General features: G+C 44.2%; 5 non-coding genes and 10 pseudogenes across 5 annotated transcripts; all 15 read right to left on the reverse strand.

Annotated features, from left to right (window-relative positions):
* Nucleotides 1-1696: 1696 nt before the first annotated feature.
* LOC140018727 (5S ribosomal RNA) lies at nt 1697-1814 on the reverse strand (annotated as a pseudogene).
* A 411-nt stretch (nt 1815-2225) lies between these two features.
* Nucleotides 2226-2344, reverse strand: LOC140019347 (5S ribosomal RNA). The gene has a single exon (XR_011824613.1). It is a non-coding gene; the product is annotated as a 5S ribosomal RNA (ribosomal RNA).
* Nucleotides 2345-3270: 926 nt separating this feature from the next.
* Nucleotides 3271-3388, reverse strand: LOC140019656 (5S ribosomal RNA; annotated as a pseudogene).
* A 925-nt stretch (nt 3389-4313) lies between these two features.
* Nucleotides 4314-4431, reverse strand: LOC140020437 (5S ribosomal RNA; annotated as a pseudogene).
* Nucleotides 4432-5356: 925 nt separating this feature from the next.
* On the reverse strand, nt 5357-5474 carry LOC140020673 (5S ribosomal RNA; annotated as a pseudogene).
* A 411-nt stretch (nt 5475-5885) lies between these two features.
* LOC140017642 (5S ribosomal RNA) lies at nt 5886-6004 on the reverse strand. Its single transcript, XR_011823949.1, has one exon. It is a non-coding gene; the product is annotated as a 5S ribosomal RNA (ribosomal RNA).
* A 925-nt stretch (nt 6005-6929) lies between these two features.
* Nucleotides 6930-7047, reverse strand: LOC140018256 (5S ribosomal RNA; annotated as a pseudogene).
* A 411-nt stretch (nt 7048-7458) lies between these two features.
* On the reverse strand, nt 7459-7577 carry LOC140019359 (5S ribosomal RNA). Its single transcript, XR_011824614.1, has one exon. It is a non-coding gene; the product is annotated as a 5S ribosomal RNA (ribosomal RNA).
* Nucleotides 7578-8505: 928 nt separating this feature from the next.
* LOC140020679 (5S ribosomal RNA) lies at nt 8506-8623 on the reverse strand (annotated as a pseudogene).
* A 411-nt stretch (nt 8624-9034) lies between these two features.
* On the reverse strand, nt 9035-9153 carry LOC140019370 (5S ribosomal RNA). Its single transcript, XR_011824615.1, has one exon. It is a non-coding gene; the product is annotated as a 5S ribosomal RNA (ribosomal RNA).
* A 926-nt stretch (nt 9154-10079) lies between these two features.
* LOC140020478 (5S ribosomal RNA) lies at nt 10080-10197 on the reverse strand (annotated as a pseudogene).
* Nucleotides 10198-11122: 925 nt separating this feature from the next.
* On the reverse strand, nt 11123-11240 carry LOC140020479 (5S ribosomal RNA; annotated as a pseudogene).
* A 924-nt stretch (nt 11241-12164) lies between these two features.
* On the reverse strand, nt 12165-12282 carry LOC140018257 (5S ribosomal RNA; annotated as a pseudogene).
* Nucleotides 12283-13207: 925 nt separating this feature from the next.
* On the reverse strand, nt 13208-13325 carry LOC140018728 (5S ribosomal RNA; annotated as a pseudogene).
* A 411-nt stretch (nt 13326-13736) lies between these two features.
* Nucleotides 13737-13855, reverse strand: LOC140019381 (5S ribosomal RNA). The gene has a single exon (XR_011824616.1). It is a non-coding gene; the product is annotated as a 5S ribosomal RNA (ribosomal RNA).
* Nucleotides 13856-14498: the final 643 nt, after the last annotated feature.

The following is a 14498-nucleotide window of genomic DNA, read 5'->3' on the forward strand; positions in this document are numbered from 1 at the left end:
TTCCTGACTTGTCTCGCGCCTTCAGATCCGCCTTCATGCTTCGATGAGAAGCAAAATATAAAGCAATCGTTCCGACGGAGCTAAATTACTACAGCATAAAGAACGAAGGGGAAATTTGGATTTCGAAACAAAAAAGGAAGGGGTGCAACACGAGGATTTCCCAGGGGGTCACCTAGGGGTGTCAACGGGCCGGGTCCGGGCCGGAATTCATTATTCCGGACCCGGACCCGGATCCGACCCGTTTACCCGACGGGTCTTTTATTCGGTGTTCCGGATCCGGACCCGGCGAGTCTCGGATCCGGGTCGGGTCTACCCGAACAAATTTGCCAAAATTTATAATTTCTAACAAAAAAGAGAAAGAGATATATTTGTAAACTAATTTCTAGCTAATGCAAAGAAAAAACCAAATAAGAAAATAAATCAAATTGATTTTACTCAAATACATCATCCTAATCAAATTATATTGATAATATATATTTTTTATAAATTATCAAATCATTTATATCCGGATCCGGGTCTAGTACGGGTCGGAATACTATATTCCGTATCCGACCCGTTTTTTTGTTTGAAAAAACGGATCCGGATCCGGATAACGGAATTAAATCCCTACCCATACCCGCAAAAATTTCAGGGATCCGATCCGGATCCGGGTGTAGACCCGACCCGTTGACCGGCCTAGGGTCACCCATCCTAGTACTACTGTCGCACAAGCACGCTTAACTTCGAAGTTCTGATGGGATCCGGTGCACTAGTGCTGGTATGATCGCACCCGCCATGTTCCTTTCGCTTTATTCTTTTAAACTGCCACGTCCTGTGAAGCAGTTTGGCTTTTCTGGACCCGAATTCATTCTAAGCGTCAATTCATGAATTTCCTCTCATCCTTTTATTTATTTACTTTTATATTTTTTTCTTGTTGCTTTGCACCTTTTTTTTCCCTCGTCGCACAACTCTCAATTATCCTGAAATTGATCCTTCACGCTTGCGCTTATGCATTTGCGCCGACAACTTTGACCGACGATCCGGGTTTCGATCCAGCCGTACCGTTCCTGACTTGTCTCGCGCCTTCAGATCCGCCTTCATGCTTCGATGAGAAGCAAAATATAAAGCAATCGTTCCGACGGAGCTAAATTACTACAGCATAAAGAACGAAGGGGAAATTTGGATTTCGAAACAAAAAAGGGAGGGGTGCAACACGAGGATTTCCCAGGGGGTCACCTAGGGGTGTCAACGGGCCGGGTCCGGGCCGGAATTCATTATTCCGGACCCGGACCCGGATCCGACCCGTTTACCCGACGGGTCTTTTATTCTGTGTTCCGGATCCGGACCCGGCGAGTCTCGGATCCGGGTCGGGTCTACCCGAACAAATTTGCCAAAATTTATAATTTCTAACAAAAAAGAGAAAAAAATATATTTGTAAACTAATTTCTAACTAATGCAAAGAAAAAACCAAATAAGAAAATAAATCAAATTGATTTTACTCAAATACATCATCCTAATCAAATTATATTGATAATATATATTTTTTATAAATTATTAAATCATTTATATCCGGATCCGGGTCTAATACGGGTCGGAATACTATATTCCGTATCCGACCCGTTTTTTTGTTTGAAAAAACGGATCCGGATCCGGATAACGGAATTAAATCCCTACCCATACCCGAAAAAATTTCAGCGATCCGATCCGGATCCGGGTCTAGACCCGACCCGTTGACAGGCCTAGGGTCACCCATCCTAGTACTACTGTCGCCCAAGCACGCTTAACTTCGGAGTTCTGATGGGATCCGGTGCATTAGTGCTGGTATGATCGCACCCGCCATGTTCCTTTCGCTTTATTCTTTTAAACTGCCACGTCCTGTGAAGCAGTTTGGCTTTTCTGGACCCGAATTCATTCTAAGCGTCAATTCATGAATTTCCTCTCATCCTTTTATTTATTTACTTTTATATTTTTTTCTTGTTGCTTTGCACCTTTTTTTTCCCTCGTCGCACAACTCTCAATTATCCTGAAATTGATCCTTCACGCTTGCGCTTATACATTTGCGCCGACAACTTTGACCGACGATCCGGGCTTCGATCCAGCCGTACCGTTCCTGACTTGTCTCGCGCCTTCAGATCCGCCTTCATGCTTCGATGAGAAGCAAAATATCAAGCAATCGTTCCGACGGAGCTAAATTACTACAGCATAAAGAACGAAGGGGAAATTTGGATTTCGAAACAAAAAAGGGAGGGGTGCAACACGAGGACTTCCCAGGGGGTCACCCATCCTAGTACTACTCTCGCCCAAGCACGCTTAACTTCGGAGTTCTGATGGGATCCGGTGCATTAGTGCTGGTATGATCGCACCCGCCATGTTCCTTTCGCTTTATTCTTTTAAACTGCCCCGTCCTGTGAAGCAGTGTGGCTTTTCTGGACCCGAATTCATTTTAAGCGTCAATTCAAGAATTTCCCCTCATCCTTTTATTTATTTACTTTTACATTTTTTTCTTGTTGATTTGCACCATTTTTTTTTCCCTCGTCGCGCAACTCTCAATTATCCTGAAATTGATCCTTCACGCATGCGCTTATACATTTGGCCGACAACTTTGACCGACGATCCGGGCTTCGATCCAGCCGTACCGTTCCTGACTTGTCTCGCGCCTTCAGATCCGCCTTCATGCTTCGATGAGAAGCAAAATATAAAGCAATCGTTCCGACGGAGCTAAATTACTACAGCATAAAGAACGAAGGAAAAATTTGGATTTCGAAACAAAAAAGGGAGGGGTGCAACACGAGGATTTCCCAGGGGGTCACCTAGGGGTGTCAACGGGCCGGGTCCGGGCCGGAATTCATTATTCCGGACCCGGACCCGGAGCCGACCCGTTTACCCGACGGGTCTTTTATTCGGTGTTCCGGATCCGGACCCGGCGAGTCTCGGATCCGGGTCGGGTCTACCCGAACAAATTTGCCAAAATTTATAATTTCTAACAAAAAAGAGAAAAAGATATATTTGTAAACTAATTTCTAGCTAATGCAAAGAAAAAACCAAATAAGAAAATAAATCAAATTGATTTTACTCAAATACATCATCCTAATCAAATTATATTGATAATATATATTTTTTATAAATTATTAAATCATTTATATCCGAATCCGGGTCTAATACGGGTCGGAATACTATATTCCGTATCCGACCCGTTTTTTTGTTTGAAAAAACGGATCCGGATCCGGATAACGGAATTAAATCCCTACCCATACCCGCAAAAATTTCAGGGATCCGATCCGGATCCGGGTGTAGACCCGACCCGTTGACCGGCCTAGGGTCACCCATCCTAGTACTACTGTCGCCCAAGCACGCTTAACTTCGAAGTTCTGATGGGATCCGGTGCATTAGTGCTGGTATGATCGCACCCGCCATGTTCCTTTCGCTTTATTCTTTTAAACTGCCACGTCCTGTGAAGCAGTTTGGCTTTTCTGGACCCGAATTCATTCTAAGCGTCAATTCATGAATTTCCTCTCATCCTTTTATTTATTTACTTTTATATTTTTTTCTTGTTGCTTTGCACCTTTTTTTTCCCTCGTCGCACAACTCTCAATTATCCTGAAATTGATCCTTCACGCTTGCGCTTATGCATTTGCGCCGACAACTTTGACCGACGATCCGGGCTTCGATCCAGCCGTACCGTTCCTGACTTGTCTCGCGCCTTCAGATCCGCCTTCATGCTTCGATGAGAAGCAAAATATAAAGCAATCGTTCCGACGGAGCTAAATTACTACAGCATAAAGAACGAAGGGGAAATTTGGATTTCGAAACAAAAAAGGGAGGGGTGCAACACGAGGATTTCCCAGGGGGTCACCTAGGGGTGTCAACGGGCCGGGTCCGGGCCGGAATTCATTATTCCGGACCCGGACCCGGATCCGACCCGTTTACCCGACGGGTCTTTTATTCTGTGTTCCGGATCCGGACCCGGCGAGTCTCGGATACGGGTCGGGTCTACCCGAACAAATTTGCCAAAATTTATAATTTCTAACAAAAAAGAGAAAAAAATATATTTGTAAACTAATTTCTAACTAATGCAAAGAAAAAACCAAATAAGAAAATAAATCAAATTGATTTTACTCAAATACATCATCCTAATCAAATTATATTGATAATATATATTTTTTATAAATTATTAAATCATTTATATCCGGATCCGGGTCTAATACGGGTCGGAATACTATATTCCGTATCCGACCCATTTTTTTGTTTGAAAAAACGGATCCGGATCCGGATAACGGAATTAAATCCCTACCCATACCCGCAAAAATTTCAGGGATCCGATCCGGATCCGGGTGTAGACCCGACCCGTTGACCGGCCTAGGGTCACCCATCCTAGTACTACTGTCGCCCAAGCACGCTTAACTTCGAAGTTCTGATGGGATCCGGTGCATTAGTGCTGGTATGATCACACCCGCCATGTTCCTTTCGCTTTATTCTTTTAAACTGCCACGTCCTGTGAAGCAGTTTGGCTTTTCTGGACCCGAATTCATTCTAAGCGTCAATTCATGAATTTCCTCTCATCCTTTTATTTATTTACTTTTATATTTTTTTCTTGTTGCTTTGCACCTTTTTTTTCCCTCGTCGCACAACTCTCAATTATCCTGAAATTGATCCTTCACGCTTGCGCTTATGCATTTGCGCCGACAACTTTGACCGACGATCCGGGCTTCGATCCAGCCGTACCGTTCCTGACTTGTCTCGCGCCTTCAGATCCGCCTTCATGCTTCGATGAGAAGCAAAATATAAAGCAATCGTTCCGACGGAGCTAAATTACTACAGCATAAAGAACGAAGGGGAAATTTGGATTTCGAAACAAAAAAGGGAGGGGTGCAACACGAGGATTTCCCAGGGGGTCACCTAGGGGTGTCAACGGGCCGGGTCCGGGCCGGAATTCATTATTCCGGACCCGGACCCGGATCCGACCCGTTTACCCGACGGGTCTTTTATTCTGTGTTCCGGATCCGGACCCGGCGAGTCTCGGATACGGGTCGGGTCTACCCGAACAAATTTGCCAAAATTTATAATTTCTAACAAAAAAGAGAAAAAAATATATTTGTAAACTAATTTCTAACTAATGCAAAGAAAAAACCAAATAAGAAAATAAATCAAATTGATTTTACTCAAATACATCATCCTAATCAAATTATATTGATAATATATATTTTTTATAAATTATTAAATCATTTATATCCGGATCCGGGTCTAATACGGGTCGGAATACTATATTCCGTATCCGACCCATTTTTTTGTTTGAAAAAACGGATCCGGATCCGGATAACGGAATTAAATCCCTACCCATACCCGCAAAAATTTCAGCGATCCGATCCGGATCCGGGTCTAGACCCGACCCGTTGACCGGCGTAGGGTCACCCATCCTAGTACTACTGTCGCCCAAGCACGCTTAATTTCGAAGTTCTGATGGGATCCGGTGCATTAGTGCTGGTATGATCGCACCCGCCATGTTCCTTTCGCTTTATTCTTTTAAACTGCCACGTCCTGTGAAGCAGTTTGGCTTTTCTGGACCCGAATTCATTCTAAGCGTCAATTCATGAATTTCCTCTCATCCTTTTATTTATTTACTTTTATATTTTTTTCTTGTTGCTTTGCACCTTTTTTTTCCCTCGTCGCACAACTCTCAATTATCCTGAAATTGATCCTTCACGCTTGCGCTTATACATTTGCGCCGACAACTTTGACCGACGATCCGGGCTTCGATCCAGCCGTACCGTTCCTGACTTGTCTCGCGCCTTCAGATCCGCCTTCATGCTTCGATGAGAAGCAAAATATAAAGCAATCGTTCCGACGGAGCTAAATTACTACAGCATAAAGAACGAAGGTGAAATTTGGATTTCGAAACAAAAAAGGGAGGGGTGCAACACGAGGACTTCCCAGGGGGTCACCCATGCTAGTACTACTCTCGCCCAAGCACGCTTAACTTCGGAGTTCTGATGGGATCCGGTGCATTAGTGCTGGTATGATCGCACCCGCCATGTTCCTTTCGTTTTATTCTTTTAAACTGCCCCGTCCTGTGAAGCAGTGTGGCTTTTCTGGACCCGAATTCATTTTAAGCGTCAATTCAAGAATTTCCCCTCATCCTTTTATTTATTTACTTTTACATTTTTTTCTTGTTGATTTGCACCATTTTTTTCCCTCGTCGCGCAACTCTCAATTATCCTGAAATTGATCTTTCACGCTTGCGCTTATACATTTGCGCCGACAACTTTGACCGACGATCCGGGCTTCGATCCAGCCGTACCGTTCCTGACTTGTCTCGCGCCTTCAGATCCGCCTTCATGCTTCGATGAGAAGCAAAATATAAAGCAATCGTTCCGACGGAGCTAAATTACTACAGCATAAAGAACGAAGGGGAAATTTGGATTTCGAAACAAAAAAGGAAGGGGTGCAACACGAGGATTTCCCAGGGGGTCACCTAGGGGTGTCAACGGGCCGGGTCCGGGCCGGAATTCATTATTCCGGACCCGGACCCGGATCCGACCCGTTTACCCGACGGGTCTTTTATTCGGTGTTCCGGATCCGGACCCGGCGAGTCTCGGATCCGGGTCGGGTCTACCCGAACAAATTTGCCAAAATTTATAATTTCTAACAAAAAAGAGAAAGAGATATATTTGTAAACTAATTTCTAGCTAATGCAAAGAAAAAACCAAATAAGAAAATAAATCAAATTGATTTTACTCAAATACATCATCCTAATCAAATTATATTGATAATATATATTTTTTATAAATTATCAAATCATTTATATCCGGATCCGGGTCTAGTACGGGTCGGAATACTATATTCCGTATCCGACCCGTTTTTTTGTTTGAAAAAACGGATCCGGATCCGGATAACGGAATTAAATCCCTACCCATACCCGCAAAAATTTCAGGGATCCGATCCGGATCCGGGTGTAGACCCGACCCGTTGACCGGCCTAGGGTCACCCATCCTAGTACTACTGTCGCCCAAGCACGCTTAACTTCGGAGTTCTGATGGGATCCGGTGCATTAGTGCTGGTATGATCGCACCCGCCATGTTCCTTTCGCTTTATTCTTTTAAACTGCCACGTCCTGTGAAGCAGTTTGGCTTTTCTGGACCCGAATTCATTCTAAGCGTCAATTCATGAATTTCCTCTCATCCTTTTATTTATTTACTTTTATATTTTTTTCTTGTTGCTTTGCACCTTTTTTTTCCCTCGTCGCACAACTCTCAATTATCCTGAAATTGATCCTTCACGCTTGCGCTTATGCATTTGCGCCGACAACTTTGACCGACGATCCGGGCTTCGATCCAGCCGTACCGTTCCTGACTTGTCTCGCGCCTTCAGATCCGCCTTCATGCTTCAATGAGAAGCAAAATATAAAGCAATCGTTCCGACGGAGCTAAATTACTACAGCATAAAGAACGAAGGGGAAATTTGGATTTCGAAACAAAAAAGGGAGGGGTGCAACACGAGGACTTCCCAGGGGGTCACCCATCCTAGTACTACTCTCGCCCAAGCACGCTTAACTTCGGAGTTCTGATGGGATCCGGTGCATTAGTGCTGGTATGATCGCACCCGCCATGTTCCTTTCGCTTTATTCTTTTAAACTGCCCCGTCCTGTGAAGCAGTATGGCTTTTTTGGACCCGAATTCATTTTAAGCGTCAATTCAAGAATTTCCCCTCATCCTTTTATTTATTTACTTTTACATTTTTTTCTTGTTGATTTGCACCATTTTTTTTTCCCTCGTCGCGCAACTCTCAATTATCCTGAAATTGATCCTTCACGCTTGCGCTTATACATTTGCGCCGACAACTTTGACCGACGATCCGGGCTTCGATCCAGCCGTACCGTTCCTGACTTGTCTCGCGCCTTCAGATCCGCCTTCATGCTTCGATGAGAAGCAAAATATAAAGCAATCGTTCCGACGGAGCTAAATTACTACAGCATAAAGAACGAAGGGGAAATTTGGATTTCGAAACAAAAAAGGGAGGGGTGCAACACGAGGATTTCCCAGGGGGTCACCTAGGGGTGTCAACGGGCCGGGTCCGGGCCGGAATTCTTTATTCCGGACCCGGACCCGGATCCGACCCGTTTACCCGACGGGTCTTTTATTTCGGTGTTCCGGATCCGGACCCGGCGAGTCTCGGATCCGGGTCGGGTCTACCCGAACAAATTTGCCAAAATTTATAATTTCTAACAAAAAAGAGAAAAAGATATATTTGTAAACTAATTTCTAGCTAATGCAAAGAAAAAACCAAATAAGAAAATAAATCAAATTGATTTTACTCAAATACATCATCCTAATCAAATTATATTGATAATATATATTTTTTATAAATTATTAAATCATTTATATCCGGATCCGGGTCTAGTACGGGTCGGAATACTATATTCCGTATCCGACCCGTTTTTTTGTTTGAAAAAACGGATCCGGATCCGGATAACGGAATTAAATCCCTACCCATACCCGCAAAAATTTCAGCGATCCGATCCGGATCCGGGTGTAGACCCGACCCGTTGACCGGCCTAGGGTCACCCATCCTAGTACTACTGTCGCCCAAGCACGCTTAATTTCGAAGTTCTGATGGGATCCGGTGCATTAGTGCTGGTATGATCGCACCCGCCATGTTCCTTTCGCTTTATTCTTTTAAACTGCCACGTCCTGTGAAGCAGTTTGGCTTTTCTGGACCCGAATTCATTCTAAGCGTCAATTCATGAATTTCCTCTCATCCTTTTATTTATTTACTTTTATATTTTTTTCTTGTTGCTTTGCACCTTTTTTTTCCCTCGTCGCACAACTCTCAATTATCCTGAAATTGATCCTTCACGCTTGCGCTTATACATTTGCGCCGACAACTTTGACCGACGATTCGAGCTTCGATCCAGCCGTACCGTTCCTGACTTGTCTCGCGCCTTCAGATCCGCCTTCATGCTTCGATGAGAAGCAAAATATAAAGCAATCGTTCCGACGGAGCTAAATTACTACAGCATAAAGAACGAAGGGGAAATTTGGATTTCGAAACAAAAAAGGGAGGGGTGCAACACGAGGACTTCCCAGGGGGTCACCCATCCTAGTACTACTCTCGCCCAAGCACGCTTAACTTCGGAGTTCTGATGGGATCCGGTGCATTAGTGCTGGTATGATCGCACCCGCCATGTTCCTTTCGTTTTATTCTTTTAAACTGCCCCGTCCTGTGAAGCAGTGTGGCTTTTCTGGACCCGAATTCATTTTAAGCGTCAATTCAAGAATTTCCCCTCATCCTTTTATTTATTTACTTTTACATTTTTTTCTTGTTGATTTGCACCATTTTTTTTCCCTCGTCGCGCAACTCTCAATTATCCTGAAATTGATCTTTCACGCTTGCGCTTATACATTTGCGCCGACAACTTTGACCGACGATCCGGGCTTCGATCCAGCCGTACCGTTCCTGACTTGTCTCGCGCCTTCAGATCCGCCTTCATGCTTCGATGAGAAGCAAAATATAAAGCAATCGTTCCGACGGAGCTAAATTACTACAGCATAAAGAACGAAGGGGAAATTTGGATTTCGAAACAAAAAAGGAAGGGGTGCAACACGAGGATTTCCCAGGGGGTCACCTAGGGGTGTCAACGGGCCGGGTCCGGGCCGGAATTCATTATTCCGGACCCGGACCCGGATCCGACCCGTTTACCCGACGGGTCTTTTATTCGGTGTTCCGGATCCGGACCCGGCGAGTCTCGGATCCGGGTCGGGTCTACCCGAACAAATTTGCCAAAATTTATAATTTCTAACAAAAAAGAGAAAGAGATATATTTGTAAACTAATTTCTAGCTAATGCAAAGAAAAAACCAAATAAGAAAATAAATCAAATTGATTTTACTCAAATACATCATCCTAATCAAATTATATTGATAATATATATTTTTTATAAATTATCAAATCATTTATATCCGGATCCGGGTCTAGTACGGGTCGGAATACTATATTCCGTATCCGACCCGTTTTTTTGTTTGAAAAAACGGATCCGGATCCGGATAACGGAATTAAATCCCTACCCATACCCGCAAAAATTTCAGGGATCCGATCCGGATCCGGGTGTAGACCCGACCCGTTGACCGGCCTAGGGTCACCCATCCTAGTACTACTGTCGCCCAAGCACGCTTAACTTCGAAGTTCTGATGGGATCCGGTGCACTAGTGCTGGTATGATCGCACCCGCCATGTTCCTTTCGCTTTATTCTTTTAAACTGCCACGTCCTGTGAAGCAGTTTGGCTTTTCTGGACCCGAATTCATTCTAAGCGTCAATTCATGAATTTCCTCTCATCCTTTTATTTATTTACTTTTATATTTTTTTCTTGTTGCTTTGCACCTTTTTTTTCCCTCGTCGCACAACTCTCAATTATCCTGAAATTGATCCTTCACGCTTGCGCTTATGCATTTGCGCCGATAACTTTGACCGACGATCCGGGTTTCGATCCAGCCGTACCGTTCCTGACTTGTCTCGCGCCTTCAGATCCGCCTTCATGCTTCGATGAGAAGCAAAATATAAAGCAATCGTTCCGACGGAGCTAAATTACTACAGCATAAAGAACGAAGGGGAAATTTGGATTTCGAAACAAAAAAGGGAGGGGTGCAACACGAGGATTTCCCAGGGGGTCACCTAGGGGTGTCAACGGGCCGGGTCCGGGCCGGAATTCATTATTCCGGACCCGGACCCGGATCCGACCCGTTTACCCGACGGGTCTTTTATTCGGTGTTCCGGATCCGGACCCGGCGAGTCTCGGATCCGGGTCGGGTCTACCCGAACAAATTTGCCAAAATTTATAATTTCTAACAAAAAAGAGAAAGAGATATATTTGTAAACTAATTTCTAGCTAATGCAAAGAAAAAACCAAATAAGAAAATAAATCAAATTGATTTTACTCAAATACATCATCCTAATCAAATTATATTGATAATATATATTTTTTATAAATTATCAAATCATTTATATCCGGATCCGGGTCTAGTACGGGTCGGAATACTATATTCCGTATCCGACCCGTTTTTTTGTTTGAAAAAACGGATCCGGATCCGGATAACGGAATTAAATCCCTACCCATACCCGCAAAAATTTCAGGGATCCGATCCGGATCCGGGTGTAGACCCGACCCGTTGACCGGCCTAGGGTCACCCATCCTAGTACTACTGTCGCCCAAGCACGCTTAACTTCGAAGTTCTGATGGGATCCGGTGCACTAGTGCTGGTATGATCGCACCCGCCATGTTCCTTTCGCTTTATTCTTTTAAACTGCCACGTCCTGTGAAGCAGTTTGGCTTTTCTGGACCCGAATTCATTCTAAGCGTCAATTCATGAATTTCCACTCATCCTTTTATTTATTTACTTTTATATTTTTTTCTTGTTGCTTTGCACCTTTTTTTTCCCTCGTCGCACAACTCTCAATTATCCTGAAATTGATCCTTCACGCTTGCGCTTATGCATTTGCGCCGATAACTTTGACCGACGATCCGGGTTTCGATCCAGCCGTACCGTTCCTGACTTGTCTCGCGCCTTCAGATCCGCCTTCATGCTTCGATGAGAAGCAAAATATAAAGCAATCGTTCCGACGGAGCTAAATTACTACAGCATAAAGAACGAAGGGGAAATTTGGATTTCGAAACAAAAAAGGGAGGGGTGCAACACGAGGATTTCCCAGGGGGTCACCTAGGGGTGTCAACGGGCCGGGTCCGGGCCGGAATTCTTTATTCCGGACCCGGACCCGGATCCGACCCGTTTACCCGACGGGTCTTTTATTCGGTGTTCCGGATCCGGACCCGGCGAGTCTCGGATCCGGGTCGGTCTACCCGAACAAATTTGCCAAAATTTATAATTTCTAACAAAAAAGAGAAAAAGATATATTTGTAAACTAATTTCTAGCTAATGCAAAGAAAAAACCAAATAAGAAAATAAATCAAATTGATTTTACTCAAATACATTATCCTAATCAAATTATATTGATAATATATATTTTTTATAAATTATTAAATCATTTATATCCGGATCCGGGTCTAGTACGGGTCGGAATACAATATTCCGTATCCGACCCGTTTTTTTGTTTGAAAAAACGGATCCGGATCCGGATAACGGAATTAAATCCCTACCCATACCCGCAAAAATTTCAGCGATCCGATCCGGATCCGGGTGTAGACCCGACCCGTTGACCGGCCTAGGGTCACCCATCCTAGTACTACTGTCGCCCAAGCACGCTTAACTTCGGAGTTCTGATGGGATCCGGTGCATTAGTGCTGGTATGATCGCACCCGCCATGTTCCTTTCGCTTTATTCTTTTAAACTGCCACGTCCTGTGAAGCAGTTTGGCTTTTCTGGACCCGAATTCATTCTAAGCGTCAATTCATGAATTTCCTCTCATCCTTTTATTTATTTACTTTTATATTTTTTTCTTGTTGCTTTGCACCTTTTTTTTCCCTCGTCGCACAACTCTCAATTATCCTGAAATTGATCCTTCACGCTTGCGCTTATGCATTTGCGCCGACAACTTTGACCGAAGATCCGGGTTTCGATCCAGCCGTACCGTTCCTGACTTGTCTCGCGCCTTCAGATCCGCCTTCATGCTTCGATGAGAAGCAAAATATAAAGCAATCGTTCCGACGGAGCTAAATTACTACAGCATAAAGAACGAAGGGGAAATTTGGATTTCGAAACAAAAAAGGGAGGGGTGCAACACGAGGATTTCCCAGGGGGTCACCTAGGGGTGTCAACGGGCCGGGTCCGGGCCGGAATTCATTATTCCGGACCCGGACCCGGATCCGACCCGTTTACCCGACGGGTCTTTTATTCTGTGTTCCGGATCCGGACCCGGCGAGTCTCGGATCCGGGTCGGGTCTACCCGAACAAATTTGCCAAAATTTATAATTTCTAACAAAAAAGAGAAAAAAATATATTTGTAAACTAATTTCTAACTAATGCAAAGAAAAAACCAAATAAGAAAATAAATCAAATTGATTTTACTCAAATACATCATCCTAATCAAATTATATTGATAATATATATTTTTTATAAATTATTAAATCATTTATATCCGGATCCGGGTCTAATACGGGTCGGAATACTATATTCCGTATCCGACCCGTTTTTTTGTTTGAAAAAACGGATCCGGATCCGGATAACGGAATTAAATCCCTACCCATACCCGAAAAAATTTCAGCGATCCGATCCGGATCCGGGTCTAGACCCGACCCGTTGACAGGCCTAGGGTCACCCATCCTAGTACTACTGTCGCCCAAGCACGCTTAACTTCGGAGTTCTGATGGGATCCGGTGCATTAGTGCTGGTATGATCGCACCCGCCATGTTCCTTTCGCTTTATTCTTTTAAACTGCCACGTCCTGTGAAGCAGTTTGGCTTTTCTGGACCCGAATTCATTCTAAGCGTCAATTCATGAATTTCCTCTCATCCTTTTATTTATTTACTTTTATATTTTTTTCTTGTTGCTTTGCACCTTTTTTTTCCCTCGTCGCACAACTCTCAATTATCCTGAAATTGATCCTTCACGCTTGCGCTTATACATTTGCGCCGACAACTTTGACCGACGATCCGGGTTTCGATCCAGCCGTACCGTTCCTGACTTGTCTCGCGCCTTCAGATCCGCCTTCATGCTTCGATGAGAAGCAAAATATCAAGCAATCGTTCCGACGGAGCTAAATTACTACAGCATAAAGAACGAAGGGGAAATTTGGATTTCGAAACAAAAAAGGGAGGGGTGCAACACGAGGACTTCCCAGGGGGTCACCCATCCTAGTACTACTCTCGCCCAAGCACGCTTAACTTCGGAGTTCTGATGGGATCCGGTGCATTAGTGCTGGTATGATCGCACCCGCCATGTTCCTTTCGCTTTATTCTTTTAAACTGCCCCGTCCTGTGAAGCAGTGTGGCTTTTCTGGACCCGAATTCATTTTAAGCGTCAATTCAAGAATTTCCCCTCATCCTTTTATTTATTTACTTTTACATTTTTTTCTTGTTGATTTGCACCATTTTTTTTTCCCTCGTCGCGCAACTCTCAATTATCCTGAAATTGATCCTTCACGCATGCGCTTATACATTTGGCCGACAACTTTGACCGACGATCCGGGCTTCGATCCAGCCGTACCGTTCCTGACTTGTCTCGCGCCTTCAGATCCGCCTTCATGCTTCGATGAGAAGCAAAATATAAAGCAATCGTTCCGACGGAGCTAAATTACTACAGCATAAAGAACGAAGGGAAAATTTGGATTTCGAAACAAAAAAGGGAGGGGTGCAACACGAGGATTTCCCAGGGGGTCACCTAGGGGTGTCAACGGGCCGGGTCCGGGCCGGAATTCATTATTCCGGACCCGGACCCGGAGCCGACCCGTTTACCCGACGGGTCTTTTATTCGGTGTTCCGGATCCAGACCCGGCGAGTCTCGGATCCGGGTCGGGTCTACCCGAACAAATTTGCCAAAATTTATAATTTCTAACAAAAAAGAGAAAAAGATATATTT

This window comes from Coffea arabica, chromosome 11c, assembly GCF_036785885.1.
Source record: "Coffea arabica cultivar ET-39 chromosome 11c, Coffea Arabica ET-39 HiFi, whole genome shotgun sequence".
In the NCBI taxonomy this organism is placed as follows: domain Eukaryota; kingdom Viridiplantae; phylum Streptophyta; class Magnoliopsida; order Gentianales; family Rubiaceae; genus Coffea; species Coffea arabica.